The 16,502-nt window shown below is 44.2% G+C and overlaps 1 protein-coding gene across 7 annotated transcripts in view; it reads right to left on the bottom strand.

Annotated features, from left to right (window-relative positions):
- NTM (neurotrimin) overlaps window positions 1-16,502 on the bottom strand; it is a 769,818-nt gene that overhangs the window by 427,146 nt on the left and 326,170 nt on the right. The window lies entirely within an intron of this gene.

The raw sequence follows: 16,502 nt of genomic DNA, 5'->3' as shown, positions 1-16,502 counted from the left end.
CTCTGTATAAGGCAACTTCCTATGTTCTTATGATTTGGCCACAGATCTCCCTGATTCAAATGCAATGCTCTATCCACTACACTGGCTCATAAATGTACTCAGAGTTATGCAAATCAGAATAATGTGCACACATTTATGTCTTTTGCACATTCTAATCTTCCCATTTTCTGAATTCAGTATCTTAGGTTTTCCCTTCTGTTTCCAGGTATATCATTGTTCAAGCCCAATTTGTATAATAAATCCATATGTTCTAGGTGGAGCTGGCACCAAAATGTCAAAAAAGTGAAATCTGATGGAAAGTTCGGGGTTCTTCAGAAACATAAACATTTTTTAGAATTTTCAGGGGAAGCCAAACTAATTTATCTGAGACAAGTAACAAGCTTTAGGGTTTTTCAGTACATCCCTAGAAGTGTGGCCAAAATGCTAAACAAAGTGAAATTCAAAGCAAATGACAGGATTCCTCCAAAGGTGAAACATCTGGAGAAAGGTTCAATACATTTCTGAAAATCATATGAAATTTCTCGGGCAGCTTCTAAGTATTTGCCAGTTCTATCAACATGACAAATCACCCTCAGAAAAATGGTTGGCTATTTATTAAAAGTGTTTTTGCTTCCTTGAGAACTTTTACCTGATTACCTAAGTTCCTTTGAATGCTACTTTAGGTAGTAGCCATTGATAGATCTATCAGCCTCCATGAATTTGTCTAAGCCCCATTTAAAGCCATCCAAGCTAGTGACCACCACCACATCCCGTGGCAGAGAATTCCATAGATTAATTATGTGAAAAAGTACTTCCTTTTGCTGGTCTTAAATTTCCTGGCAATCAGTTTCATGAGATGACCCCTGGTTCTAGTGCTTTAGGAGTGGGAGAAAACATTTCTCTCTGTCCACTCTCTCTATACCATGTATAATGTTATAAACCTCTATCATAGTGGTGCCTCTTGCCATGGACTTGGAATTATCTTGTTTCTTATGTCAGAATTAACTTTACCCTTGGATGTCATAACCTGTAGGCTTGGATATACCATTGCCAAATCGAGTAGAAGGCAACCAAAGCTTGCATCTTGCCTGGTTCCAAATGTTCTGTTTCCCATATCCCAAAGGTCATAAAAATGATCAAAGATTATCAAAACTCCTTTGTGGCGATTAAGTTCTGCTAAGAGTTGTGCCTGCCCTCAGCACCAGCTGCCACATCCAGGGTCAATAAACTTATTATTCTAACAGCTTTTCACAGCCCAATGCCTTGAAATTGACTGCCCGGAGCTCTGTGCTACTTTATGGAGGACAGAAAAAATAAAGCGAGAAAGGGCCATGGGGAAGAAAAGAGGAGAAAAGGAGGTCTGCGGAGAAAGAAAGAGAGCAGCAGGAGGAGGAAAGGCTGCTGGAGGAATGCTCTTTCAGAAGACTGATTAGTCACCAGTTGATGTATTTGAGAAAAGCATTGTGTTTCCCTTCCTATTAATATTTATCTACTTTATACATAGGGCACATGTGTCCCTGGCCAGATGTTTGCTACTCAACATCAACATTTCACATATTACAACAAATCTGGGTTTGTAACCAAGTTTAAATTGAACGGAAAGCCACAACCAATCTGATCTCTGGCAACTGTACCTGTTGGATGTTTGGAAGCATGTAACATTTACGTTTATAACATTCAGATTTACATGTTATAGGTATAGCTCTTGCTCTGCATGCAGAAGGTCCCAAGCTCAATCCCTGGTATCTCCAGGTAGGGTTAGGAAAGACTCCTGCCTGAATCGTTGGAGAGCCATTGCCAGTCAGGGTAGACAATACTGAGTTAGATGGGTCAACTGTCTGACTTGGTACTAGGCACCTTCCTACCTGATAAGCAACAATGGCTGCTTGCTGGAACATCTCCTAAGGGTGTGCGGACAGGTTCCGAATCGAACCAGTTAGACTTTGAGTCAGTTCAGTTTGAGAGTTTAGGGTCAAGCCAACCTCCCCCCCATTTCAACTCGACCCTGGACTGAACCTCCCCCCGGCTGTTGGGGGGTTTGCAGACCAAACAGCAGAAATCCTTTTCCCCCTCTCCCCACTACTGTTGATTTTGGCTCCTCCACCCGGCTGCTAAATTCCACCCAGATTTACACAGATTTAAAATGCACTGCCTAGATTTTACTCTGGATCTGATTACACGGAAGGGCAGAGAAGGAGGGGAAAGTATATAAAATCTGTCAAATAAATAAATAAAATGCAAAATAGTTGCCACATGATTTGCATAATATGCAAATCAGGGCACCCGGATTTGAGAAGCTTGAATATGGCAACCCTAGCATGGAGTTACTTATTATTAAGTGAGTACCTAACAGAAGGCTGTGTCTGGTCCGTGCTCTGTACTTGATCTGAGCTACACTACACTGAAGACAAATCCCTACATGCAGCCCTACGTTTTCTAGGATTCCAAATGCAGCCCTGCGCAGCAATGCATCAGGGCCCATACTTCTGCTTCCTGTTGCTTTTCAGGGCTGTACAAACAAAACCTGGCAAAGCGGAGTTTAAATAGGGAGGGGGAGTCAGTTCAAATAGACTATAATTAAAGCGTAGCTGGAAGACAACACCAGTTGAACCCCTCATGCATGGATTTCTTTTCCATCCAGAAATTAATTTGTAGATCAAAAGAAAACCATTTAACAACAGAAAGTAAATAGGGTCGGGAGGGGCGGGCAAGTGATGAAAAATCTTGCAGCCCCCAGGACTTTGGCTTGCCAGGGAGAGGATTAATATTTTTGACAGATATTTTTCACAGGCCATGGGGAACTTTCTTCGCAACATTACAAAACACTGAAAAGCACTTCCTGATTTGATTCCAAAAGGGGAAATGTTTAAAAAGAGCGTTGGACACACTCACTCGCTCACTCTCTCACACACAAACTCAATAACAGCACAAATCTATTAATCTTCTTCCTTTTTCTTGAGGGTAGAACTAAAGCAATGTTTGATGCTCTTTGCCGAGCTCTGGAGGCCAAATGAAACAACAAATAAGAGGCAAAGAAAGCCCTTAAAACTCAGCACAGTTTATAACACTTAAATATAGATGTCCAGCAAAATAAAGCAGGGGGGAAAAGGTTGAAGGGGATGACAGAGAGCAGGAAAACTGTGACTTCTCACTTCCAGACAGATTAAAAACCAAACCAAACCATCCTTTCTGCTTCAGACAAACCAACTTTCTCAAGTCCCTCAAACTTCTCATATGTTCCGTGGCAGCCATTTTGAAGCAACTTGTGGGTCTCATTTCCTCCACAGAAAATAAGGGGAAAGATGTGCAGCTGAAGGCTACCTGCTCTTGATATTGCCAGCGCTGTGGCACAGTAAAGTGGATAACTACTGTTATGGAAAGGACAAAAAGGCTCCAGACTTCTTAATACTTCTGAAACAACAAGGATATTAACAAATGCAGATTTCCCCAACATGGCTGCTGTTTGAGGCAGGTTTAGTTCTTATGGCAGGTTTAGTTCTTAAAGAACATGGAGATCTGAGTTCTACTCCCCATTCAATCAGGGGTTTTAAAAGAAAAAGAAAAAAACCAGAACTGCACAATGTAGGGATGTGAGGAACGATTCGGGTACAAAATGATTTGTACCCGAATCTGGCTAATTTGGGTGGTTTGTAGAGAAAACAAATCACCCCTGTCCTCAATTGCCCAGACCAGATTTGGGTACAAAACAAATCACCCCTGATTCGGATCAAAAAAATCCGGAGATTCGGACCTCCATTTTGTGGCCAAAGTGGGTTGGATGGTAGTGCCCAATGGGTAGCAGCTAACACCCAAATTTCAAAAAATTTGGAAATCCCCATTATTCCCTATGAGAAAAAGCTTAAAGATGCATACACTTCAAATATCATTTAAAAATCACCCCTTTGCCCAATTTCTTTGAAATTTGGGTGGTAGCTTCCTTGCACCCATTGGGAACTACCAACCACCGCAACCCACTCTGGGCCACCCTGGGGCCCCACACGTGGAGCTACAAGTTTGCTGAAATCCCCATTATTCCCTATGGGAAAAAACTTAAAGATGCATAAACTTCAAACATTCTTTAAAAATCACCCCTTTGCCCAATTTCTTTGAAATCTGGGTGGTATCTTCCACCCATTGGGCACTACCACCCACCCCACTCTTTTGGCCCTGGGACCATTTTTATTGATCTGAATTGATCCAGATTCAGATTTAGAAAAATTGGGTACAAATCAAATATGGGGTGATGGAGGGGGTCAGATTTGGAGCCAAAACAAATTGCCGGTGTTTAGATTCGGGTACAAATCAAAACCAAAAAATCAGTCCATGCACACCCCTAGCACAATGGTATATGAGTGTAATTTGCATGTGTAGCACGTGCTGCTACAACACACACTTGTGCATATTCCTTATCTGCAAACACATATTTTGTTGCCTAGAGCCACAATCCATGACATTTAGAAGCCTACACAGAGCAGGGCGGGGAATCTCAGAACTGGGAATTTGACAGCACTCTTACAGAACAGTCTGATATTAATTTGTGAAGTGACTGTGGGGAGTAACAGTGGAGTCTGTGAGGAATGCCGTTAGCAGGTGGGGGAGTACATTTGATCAAGGTCTGGGTTAGCATTCACTTTTTGCATCATCTTACATAAAACAACTCTGAATAAGACAGTATAACAGTGATGAAATGTGCATTCTCCAAAAGAACACAAACTTTTCAAGACCTCTTTAATGTGCAAATAAATAAAACATAAAACAGATGTTAAAACAGCAAACGTTTCAATGAGTCATGTTTCGTTGCTGAGTCATGACACTGAGGTATTGTGATTAGATTGTACTTAGGTAAAACACGTTTCAGTCACCACTGTATAGCACTGAAGCTGATATATAACATCAAGAAATTTGCTATTTTAATATCTGTTTTATGTTTTATTTATTTGCTCATTAAATAAAGTTTTGAAAAGTTAGTAGAAACAACTTTTGCATGCCTTGAATTTTTGAACTGCACAATGGTTCTTTTGGAATTCTACTTTGGAGCTGCAAATTTTGAATCTGGTTCCACAATTGTTAAAAAGCCCAGCATTCATCCAGGATGCTTACTGGGCCAGTCACAAACACTTATCCTAACCCACCTCACAAGGTTGTTGTGAGGACTGAATGGCATAATCCCATGTAGTCTGTCCTGAGCTCCTTGGAGGAAAGGCAGAAGAGAAATGTGATAAATAAATTTTACTGCGGGAATAAATCTAATAAGTCACAGTAAAGAGCATTACCATTGGATGGGCTAAAAGCATTTATTCCCAGTCTGTTTCAGAGTCAATAAATTGATGCTTGAGAATGATAGCACTCACTGATTGGGTTCTAGTATGCCAAGGTGCTTCTGGGGGTGTGGGAGGAAGCAGGGAGTGATTTGATTGATTGGAGAGAAGCAAAGCAGCCATTCTCAAGCTCCTCGCGGGCTCATAAATCACATTTGCCTCAATGGGATTTATGATGCACTTGCCTATGGCTTCAGGAACGCTCCGGAGGCTACAAGATGCAAATTATCTCATCAGGAGTAATCCCATTGACTTCAAAGAGGCTACTCCACAGTAAATACTGTTAAAGATTTCAACCGCCTGCTGGGCCCTTCCACAGCACCAGAGTAATTGCATTTATTAAGACAGTTTAGCTATCTTTCCATTCTCCAGACGCTTTGCCTTGTTCCCTCTTGCTGTTGCTTTTAATTTGACATTCATCACAGCACCTTATGCTGTCATTGCACGAACACAGATGACCATTTACCAGGAGCTGTGCCTGCTGCAGCAAGTTATAACTACGTCAGCAGGCAGTTATCGACAGCATCACTGTATATCTCTGAAGCCATGGTGGCTGCCTACAGGCACTGAGAGTTACAAACTGGAGGGGTTTGGCAACATTGCAGAGGAATCCTACCCACCGTAGAAAGCCCCTAGTTCTGCAGAAAACGAGCAAGAATGATGTCATCTGTCCCCCAAACCCCAAAAACTGATACAGGCCAAGGGCTGTGTGTTTCCACTTCCGCTTGTGCTCCCAGAGAATATGCCTGGGAGTTATTTGCACTTGGCTTCATGCTGCGGGGTAAACGTTGAGCAAAGCCACTTTAAATCACACTTGTGGCATTGAGGGAAGCTGCCCCTCCCCTCTACTCTCGGTTTTTGTCTTGATGCAAGTTCATGTGTTTTCCTCCGTGTTTTCCTTCTAGCCAATGCGGGGGAAGGGGAAGAGCACTAAAGAGCCACATCGGCATTTCTAAAGAGAGTATCCTTCTTATCATGCTAATGACACTTACTTACCTTCATCTAGCACAAGCCCCCATGGTAGTTTGGGGGCTGAAGTGTGTGTGAGAGCGAGCTGTAGAGCTGTACCTTATCTAGGCCCAATTCTCTCCCCAAGGTATCCTTTAAGGGCAAAGGGGGGTTGTACCTTCAGCAGCAAAAACATTGCAAAGGAAGAGAGAATCATTTCAGAGGACGGGCTTGTTCTGAACCTGACTGCCCAAATTTCACCCAGAGGTTTTCAGGTGCCTTGCAGGGTAGCATAAACGAAGCCCCTGTCCTTAGGAACTTGCAATCTGAATCTCAAACAGTGCAAGAGAGAGAACAAGGCCAATGAGGGTGAGAGTGGACGGATGTGTGCAAATGTACTTGGGCTTGTTTATTTTCAGTCAGAGATGAAGACTAAGCCAAATATTTTCTAGACAAGAGAATAGAAGAGGATTCGTTTGATGGAAGAAATAAATACGTGCTACCACATAGAAGGTCTAGTAGGGGAATTCCAAACAACTGCTATATTCTGTGCATCTGACATTGGGACCAGAGCTCAATTATAGAGCATTTGCTTTGCATGCAGAAGGCCCCATCCACATACCTAATCAGAATATCAAGGAATGTAGGGGAGAATTTGAATCAACCCCTTATTTAGCTGAGTAACCCAGTTTGATGAGAACAGAGCAGTCAGTTGAGATCTGGAGACAATTGCTTCGTCTAAAACAAGTAAAGGTGTGCTAAGAGTATCATTCTACTAATCACAGAAGAGTTAATTGCTGAGAATACAAGAGAACAAGGGGGCAGTCCTAAACTCTTTGCCTCGATTCGTAATGTTCCTAGTAGAGATGTGCATGAAATTAACCTTTTGATTTGAATCGAATTCCAAAAGTTCGTTTCAAATTCACATTGATTCAACCCTGTTTTGGCACCCCTTTTAACCAATCAGGGGGCCTGAATGGTTTTTAAAAGGTGCCAAACAGCTCTCAAATCGAATTTGAATCAAATTTCAAAAATTCATTTGGAATTTGAATCAAATTGCCTTTTTAAGGGATGATTCAGTCTGAATTCAAATCACTCGAATCACCCAGATTCAAGTCAAATAGATTCAAATTTGAATCGATTTGCACATCCCTAGTGGCCATCCTTTCTCCACACTGGAGAGAATCTATGTATGTGGTTACTAAGAGTTGACACCGACTTGACGGTACTTAATCAATCAATCAATCAATGGCCATTGGTTGGTGCTGAGAGTTGATCCCTTTGGAGTCTCATCTCCAACAGGGAAATCTTTGCAAGTTATGGAAATAGAAATGCAGAACAGAGTCTGAATGTAATTCTTTTTTAATAAAAAGAAAGCCAGGAGGTGGCAAGTTTCCATTTGACCTCTGAAACAGTGCTAATTTCTACCATTTTACCAGAAAACAGCATCTCCCAAGGGCATCTTTCAGTACAAAATATACTTTCATCATAAAAACAAATGCTAGATTTCAACATCTGCCAAGTTATCAGTGTTGGTTGGCTCACTGAGCAGGTTGCTGTTTAGGGGCCAAAGGAGGCCTCTTCCTTTTATGAATGTAATTTACACTCCCTGCTAAGCTCTTTTGCACTTGAGATGCTTGTGGAGAGACATGTAGCTGGAGCTACATAATTTCATGGGCTGAAGTAATGAGAGAGAAAGCCTTCTTGGGGATGTCAGTTCTGGGAAGCTGTTGATATTCACAAAGACCAGGTTGCTGGGTATTTTCCGGCATACTGAAAGTCTAGGAAGGAATTAAATCAAAGGTGGGAACTTCAGGTCTGTTTTTCCAACACTGCAGACTGGTTTGTGTGTGTGTGTTTGCTGGGTGGGGGGCAAATGTCCTTGGGCTACTGGTTCCCAGGTGCTGCCAAGGGACCTCCCTTGCCCTTCTGCCCAGGACATAGTGCTTCCCTGTTGTGATGCCCTTTGCACTGATGTCAGAAGCATGCCAACACAAGGAGTGTGGCCGGGCACTGGGGCACACCCTTCTCCCAGCCAGAGCAGTTCGTTCACTGACTGGGTGCCCTGGGGAGGGCTAGATGGGCTTGGATGGCTTTAAAAGGGGCTTAGACAAATTCATGGAGGGTCGCTCTCTCGATGGTTACTAGTCTGAGGGCTATAGGCCGCCTCCAGCCTCAGAGGCAAGATGCCTCTCAATACCAATTGCAGGGGAACAACAGCAGGAGAGAGGGCATGGCCTCACCTCTTGCTTGTGGGCTTCCCAGAGGCATCTGGTGGGCCACTGTGTGAAACAGGATGCTGGACTAGATAGGCCTTCGGCAGGGCTGTTTTTATGTTCCAAACTTCCTATGCCGCTGCTACAAACCTTAACTGTTTTCACACATTTAATGAATGTGTGGAGAAAGGGGGAATTGGGATCATGTCCACTGCCTCCTTTCTGGACCTTTGTGAATCCAGCTCATGGTATGTCCACACATGTCGTGCATACGTAGGTTCTCTCTGTGCAGTATGCCTTAGAAAATATAGGAGCTTGAACTGCAAGCATCCCTGTGCGTCTATAGCTACCGTCCAGATCTTTGGCAGAATACGTGGAGGTTAGGATTGGGAGTGGTGGGTGTCTCTCTGCACAGGTTCCACAGAAACCCTGTTCAGACATTCAGGCAGATCTGCAAACATGCACTGATGGGGAGTGGCATCACGACAGGCCCACACATGTTCAATTGCCAGTCTGCATGTGTGCTTTTATGCACCTTTCCCCACAATCAGGAATCCTGTCTCAATTACAGAGAGATGCACAGAGCAGATATATGATGGAACATGTAAGAGCTGGAGCTTGCATTCATTCATACATGTATTCAGATCCTCCCCCCCCCCCCCCCCGTGTTTGAAAGGCGCTCAATATTTCATACTAATAGAGATCTAGTATATTGAGTATTTGCTGTGATGCATACAATGCTACATCTGTACATGACAATGCATTCATACAACCTAGACCCGAATAAACCAGGAGCCCTGCCTGATGGTGATTTTACTTTGGAAGGGCAGGTGTGCATTCACATATCATCCAGATTTACATCGAAGTCCCTGCGAGCTATTGGGGCGGGGGGCACTCCATACATGATTCATTTTTTTCATTGTGCGTTGGAACTTAGTCCAATTTATGCCTGAGGTTAAAAAAAAATTGTGTGGATTTGAAATATCTGATATGCCCTGTAACTTGCAGTATAGGGGCAAGTCTGAAGATCTGGGCTCAAACACAGAAGTACCCTCTTTTTAAAATCCCTGCGTAGGCTGGGATGCATACCAATAAAACCAAATAATGATCACATACTGAAGTCTCCGGTCTCTCTCCACATGATGAGATTTCATCAGGCCTTTCTGGAATGAGGGAAGCAAATAACGGATTTGCTAATTCCTCACCCAAATGAAATATTGGGGGAAATCCCAGGATTGATACTATGGTTATGTAAAACCATCCTGAGAAATTAACTAGTCTTCCTCTTTTGCCCTCCCTGAACATTCTTCTGATGCTTTGCCCAAGGTGAAGCCTCCAGATTTGTTCTGAATTTTGCTTTAGGCAAAAGCCAGTCAAAATCTACAGATGCACAGAATCTTCCTAAAAAATGTACCTCCACTTACTGAAACAATGGCTGAACCAAAAGTTATTTTCACAACTTTTCCTACTGAAAGATGCAGGTAAGTGTGTGAAAGCTTTCGTGAAATCACCCCTCCTCACATTGTCTCGCTAATGCCATCTGTTTTGTTATCCGAGAAGTGATAGTCACCACACTGCCTGTTGCTGGAAGGCACCATATTCTTCCCCAGAGTGAGGGCAGGAAATATTACCCTCACTCTGATCTGGCTTCATAAAAACCTTGCAGAATCACATGGCACCATCATGAAGTCATGATTCCTACCCTCACTCTGGAGCCTTCAGAGAAACAAAAAAGATGTCCACCAACAGTTGGGACAGTCATCACAAGTACATTTGTCCTCTCCTGACCCCTATTTGCACCTCTGTCTCAAATAGGGGTGTTGCTATAATTGAACAAGGTGAGATAAATTCTACTGGGCCCTGAGGGAGGGGCAGCATTGATTGGGCAATAAACTCATTCTTCAGTCTTCCTCTCTCACCTCCTTGCCTCATTGGTGCACTGCTGGCTCCTGACCAGAGGACTTACCTCAACTTCAAGTGAGAGAAGTTCTCTCCAGGAGGGGAAGGGGAGTGTCAGGCAGCACACCTTTCTTCCTCCTCTCTTCCTGATTGGCTGGCTAGTGAAGCAGGGGGAGAATGAAGCAGAGGCATATCTATACTTCTTGTCCTGGAGGCTACTCCAACCTTGCTATGCCCTGGCCTCAAATATTGCTGAAATCCCCCCACACACCCCATCCTATGAACTGAGTGGCAAAGCTGGATTTGTGTGGGACTTGGCTCATCTGTAACCTAAAACCTTTTGGCGTTTCTCAAAAATCCTGAGTAGTTTTGTCTGGGAAACCCCCCAATTCAGATCTGGGTGAGAACTCTGGCATGCACTTTGCCATTTTTTTAAGAAGTCAGCCTGCAAATGCAAAAACATCTAGCGGAGGAGCCTCCTTACATTATTTAAACTTTTTAAATTTTAGCTTCCTTTCATGCCTTTTCTCACGTGTCTGAGGCAGAGGTACTAAATTATATCCCGGACTAATTTGTGCTCAGCTCTGTGAGCATCTCAGCTATTAAGATGTGCACTTTCTTTGGCCAGACCACTCTCCCACACAACCTGATTTCCACCTCTGCACTTCACAGTGTGGATAACAATATCAGTGATTTGCTGTAATAATAATAATAGCTCCCATAATTGTAATGGTAGTAATTCACGGTCATAGTCATCAACACAATTAGTTACTGTCGTTCATCACTGCCCTTATTAATTACTAGCAGAGATGGCTTCAAGGCAAAATACTTTCATTCTCATTTGCAATTTGGATGTGTTGGAGAACAGGCAGAGAAAGGAGAGGTTATCCATCTAGAAGTGCATGTTTGATATTTGCTAATCTTGGTTTGAGCAGCAGATCTCTGAAAAGAAATTCAGAGCAGACTAACAGGCTTCTTGTATTAGCCCAAAATAGGTTTGCAAGACATTCCCCGAGACATTTCACTGCTCTTCCTGAAACTCAGGGTTTTGGGGGGGTTTTTTTTGCCTCCTTCAAAGCTTCTCAGATACATTACTCAAATTCCCCTAGTCTGTGGACCTAGGAACATAAGAACATAAGAATCTGTCTTATACCAAGTCACACCATTGGTCTATCTAGTTCAGTATTATCTGCTCAAACTGGTAGCAGCTTCTCCAAGGCTGCAGGCAGCAATCTCTCTCAGCCCTATCTTGGAGATGCTGCCAGGGAGGGAACTTGCAACCATGTATGCAAGCATGCAGGTGCTCTTCCCATCCCCTAAGGGGAATACCTTACAGTGCTCACAGATCTCCCATTCAATTGCAAACCAGAGCAGACCCTGCTTAGTAAAGGGGACAATTCATGCTTGCTACCACAAGACCATTTTAATTTGGAAAAAGTGTTGTGGTGGGTGGCCAATTTGACCCATACATGGATTCCTGAACTAGGCGAAAAAGAACATAAAGTGGCTAAGAGTCTTTTCACATTGATCTACTTTGTAACTATGTGGAGGCCAAAGGAGGGGACATGTGGTTAGCAGAAGACAGAACTATGCAGACACATCTATACAACTGGTAGCATGGAGCAGATAGAGACCACAGCCCAGGGCTGCACAACATCGGCCATCGGATCGGATGGGAGTTGTAGTCTGACATCTGCAGGAGGCCCAAGGTTATGCTGCCCTACAATAGCCCTGTCCACATGTTATGTTCTACGCATACTCTCTGTGTACAGTGTAGAGATGGATGAGCATATTCTCCCCCAACTTAATACAATAACATAAAATGAAATTCTTTGCTTGGGCAAATGCTCAGGAGAATTATCTTCCATCGTTTACCACTTCTCATCTCTTGGACTTCACACGCAGGAATAATTCACATACCCATGGCTTTCTGCAGTTCAACATAGGGGAGATTTTGAGAAAACAGGGTTCACCAATCTAAAAAGAGAAATTGGGAGCAGCCACTGGGAGGCTCACTATGCCGTGCTGAACAGAGACAGTTATTCACCTCCTGCTAATAGAAGAGAGTCACCAAGGTGCTCTCTTACCCACTGGCCAGTGGGCTTTCTCCCAAAGATTCCTGCATCCTCACATAAACCATTGGGAGCAATCCCATTGGCTGGTGGAAAGAGGAGGAGCTGCTAGGTGAGTCTTGTCCTTCACAGCAGCTCCTTCTCCTCCTGTTCCCCACTCTTAAGCCAAAGGAAGCATCCCCAGGCTCTGGGCCTCTGGGTGATGCTTCCTTCACTGCCAGGTACCCTTACTGCTAGTGGGAGCAACAATGCAAGTTTAACAACTGACTCACACCACCACAGAGGAATGGCTGCTGTGGGCCCAGAACTGGGTGTAGACCCTTGGACCCATCCCCAACCTGGCTTACCCATGACGCCAGCCCTGCCTAAAGGATCACCTCTTCCATACGGGCCTGCCCATCCACACTTGAACTACCCCCATCTGAGACGCAGTTTCAGGGATGCCCATTTTCAGCTGTGGTGGCACCCATCATCTGGGAGATGCATTTTGTCCCTTCATTGATAGTCTTTTGCTATGCTAATATGGTCTTATTTTGACAAGTCTTTGCCCTGCATTTGGGTTGATTTTCTCTCGCTCCCCTCTGACTTTTGGAAGTTGTGGTTTTACCTATCGTGATATTGGTTTAACTGAAGCTTCTATTGCAAGTCTCCAGGGTTTGAGATCAGAAAAGCAGTGTAAAAATAATTGGGTAAACACACACACACAATCAGTTTGTGTAACTAGGAATAAAAGCAACAACTCTGCAAGCACAGGAGTTGTTTGGAAAAGCAAGGGTAGCCAAGACACCCCACAAATTTGGCCACAGAGCACAGGGAGGGAAACTGGGAAACTCCATGTAAATGAAGAATTTCCATGATCTGGGCAGAGAGTGGGTGGAATCTGGAGTCTCTTGCCTTTTGCAGGATGGTTTCATCACAGGAGTGTTTCTCCCATGCTCCAGGCCAATTTTATTCTGATTGCTTTTATCCAGATCAAAAATAAAATGAAATAGATTGTAACACACACACAAGACAGACACGTATGTGCAGCCAGAAAAGTAGCGGAAAACAGCAATTGGTGCCTCTAGCCGTGACCTTTTATTTTCCATTAATGGACCCAGGTGAATGCCAGCTAGCTTTGAAGCTGCATATAATGAACTGAAAATAAGAGGGATAAACAGTGGCAGTTAAGGGCCTTCTTTTTCTCCTCCCTCTTAGAGGAATGCTGAGCGAATTCCAGTGAAAAAGGCCCAGGCAGTTTTTAATGGTCCTTGATAAGCGGCTTGGAACCAGGTCTCAGCCAGATCTCAGACCTCAGCCTTGGGCATCTATCTACACGAAGGAATAGAAATGCATTGTGAGGTGCAAACCCTCTCTCCAGGCCAAACTATATGCTTATGGGTCTCCTAGGCAGTACCAGGACTTTGCTTATGCTTATGGGTCTCCTAGGCAGTACCAGGACTTTTCAGATCCACAGGGGCATCACCAGAGAATAAACAGAACACACTGGACAATGGTAGGTGAGAGAAAGCTGGGCAGAAATGCCCCTCTCCCCATGCCTGATAACAAGAACAGAAGAGCCAAACAAGTTTCTGAGCTAGGACAGTGCACTTTGGGAGCCAGCGTGGTGTAGTGGTTAGAGTGCTGGACTAGGACCGGGGAGACCCGAGTTCAAATCCCCATTCAGCCATGAAACTAGCTGGGTGACTCTGAGCCAGTCACTTCTCTCTCAGCGTAACCTACGTCACAGGGTTGTTGTGAAAGAGAAACTCAAGTATGTAGTGGGCTCCTTGGAGGAAGAGCGGGATATAAAATGTAATAATAATAATAATAATAAATGTTGGAATTCTGTTTTGGAATTCTGTTTTGGAATTCCCAGCTGCCACCACAAGGAGGCAGCCGCTCACAAGGCAACTGCCCCAGGCGGGGGTGGTGGGGGTGGCGGTAGCTCTTTAAAAGCTGCCCGGCACTGGCACAACAGGGAAACCGGTTGGACACAGCGCTCCTTGGGAGCGTCTGGCAGGGCAGGTGGGGAGTGACAAAGAGGAAGCTTGTCACTTGTGTGGAAACCACAGGGATGCCTGGGAGACATGTTTCCTCCCGACCTCCTCTTTCCAACTCCCTCTTCTTCTTGGAGTTCTATACATGGAAATGATGACATCCTCTGAAAGAGCTGGATTGTACTGCAAACAAGTACTGCAGATCCCCCAAACACTGGTAGGAACAGGAACATAGAAAGCTTCCAGATACTGAGTCAGACCATTCGTCCATCTCACTCAGTATTCCCTACACCAGGGCTGCTCAACTTCAGCCCTTCTGCAGATGTTGGCCAACAGTTCCCATAATCCCTGGCTATTGGGCACTGTGGCAGGGGATTATGGGAGTTGTAGCCCAAAAGCATTTGGGGGGTCTACGTTGAGTCGGCCTGGTCTGCACAGACTGGCAGCGGCTTCTCCATGGTTGCAGGCAGGAATCTCTCTCACACCTACCTTGGAGATGCTACCAGAGAGGGAACTTGCAACCTTCTGCTCTTCCCAGAGTGGCTCCATCCCCTAAGGGGAATATCTTCCAGTGCTCACACTTCGAGTCTCCCATTCATATGCAACCAGGGTGGAGCCTGCTTAGCTAAGGGGACAAGTCATGCTTGCTACCACAAGACCAGCTCTCTTCCCTCTAAAGTGGTACATAAAGTGGTCCCTCCAAATGGTTTTCCCATTGTTTAAGCAAGATAAATTTGTTACAGACCAAAGTGGCCAGAGTTGCAGCAGAGGTAAGTAGAAGTGCCCAGAAGTAGAGGAAAATGTTTGCTGTGGTTAATTTGGTGAATTGTAGAGATGTTATATGACTTATTGATTATAGTCCATTCTTTTAAATCAGCAGGAAAAAGTATATTGATTTTAATTCTGTGCATTCCAGAGATGCTATATTTAGTATTTGCCTTTTCTTTCTTAAAAATAAACCAATATAACACATTGTTGATAACTTACTTTTATCTTGTTTTATATGCCGTATATGATTGTGGTAATGACCATAATGGTTGCAACAATAAATAAACCTTAAAGTGTGTCATCCAGTTTATATTGTGCAAAGGTGGTTGAGTCTGTAGATACTGCATAATTTAGAGAGTTTCACAGGTTCATGGTTTTGAATACAGAAATGGCCAACGCAAAGTAACATTTGCAGACCCCTGCTAACTTGGCAAAGAGGCACCTTTTAACGTGGTGATTCTCTTTATTTAGCAGGGGGGGAGTAACTGGCCCTGTCCACCCTCAGCACCGGACCTCCAGTGACTGTTGCTGGTGTGTATCTTATGTTTCTTTTTAGACTGTGAGCCCTTTGGGGACAGGGATCCATCTTATTTATTTACTATTTCTCTGTGTAAGCCACCCTGAGCCATTTTTGGAAGGGCAGTATAGAAATTGAATCAATCAATAAGTCAGTCAATCAATCAAATAATCAATCAATGTGGGACCCCTGTCCTTGTGCACCTTTGCCCAGCCTTATCCAAACCACCCAAAGGGCCTGTTAAGATGCTGGGTGAAAGAAGAATTACAGGAATCCAGAAGGTAGGTAGTAGGGATGTGCTTGAAATGCAATTTGGCATCCGAATTGCGGACACATCGCTATAAAAACAACGACTTATACAGCCCCTTTAAAGTAGAGGAAAGCAGGACCATACCTGCTCCTCCTCTGATTGCGGCCATTGCTATAATCCCAGTGCTCCCCCCAGCTATGCCAGCGCACGGGCGGGGTGACTCCTAGCTGCCTCTACATGATGCCTGCATGCACATGGCTGACCACGCAAACGGCTGCCATGGATGCATGGAGTCCATATGCATGTTGGCATCATGTAGGGGCATCTGGGAGACACCCCAACAGCGCACGGGCATTGCTGGGGTGTGTGTGCCAGGATTACAGCAATAGCAGCAATCAGAGGAGGTGTAGGTATGGACATGCTCTCCTCTGCTTTAAAGGGGCTGTGTAAACCCTCATTTTTAAAGGGATGTGCCCATGATTTGGACACCAAATTGTGTTTTGGCACATCCCTAGTAGGTAGGAGAGAAAAGACTCACACAAGCAAGAGCCGTGAG

This window comes from Hemicordylus capensis, chromosome 8 (assembly GCF_027244095.1).
Source record: "Hemicordylus capensis ecotype Gifberg chromosome 8, rHemCap1.1.pri, whole genome shotgun sequence".
Lineage (NCBI taxonomy): Eukaryota > Metazoa > Chordata > Lepidosauria > Squamata > Cordylidae > Hemicordylus > Hemicordylus capensis.
Note: the sequence above shows the minus strand (reverse complement) of the source record. Positions and strands in the feature narration are given on the sequence as shown.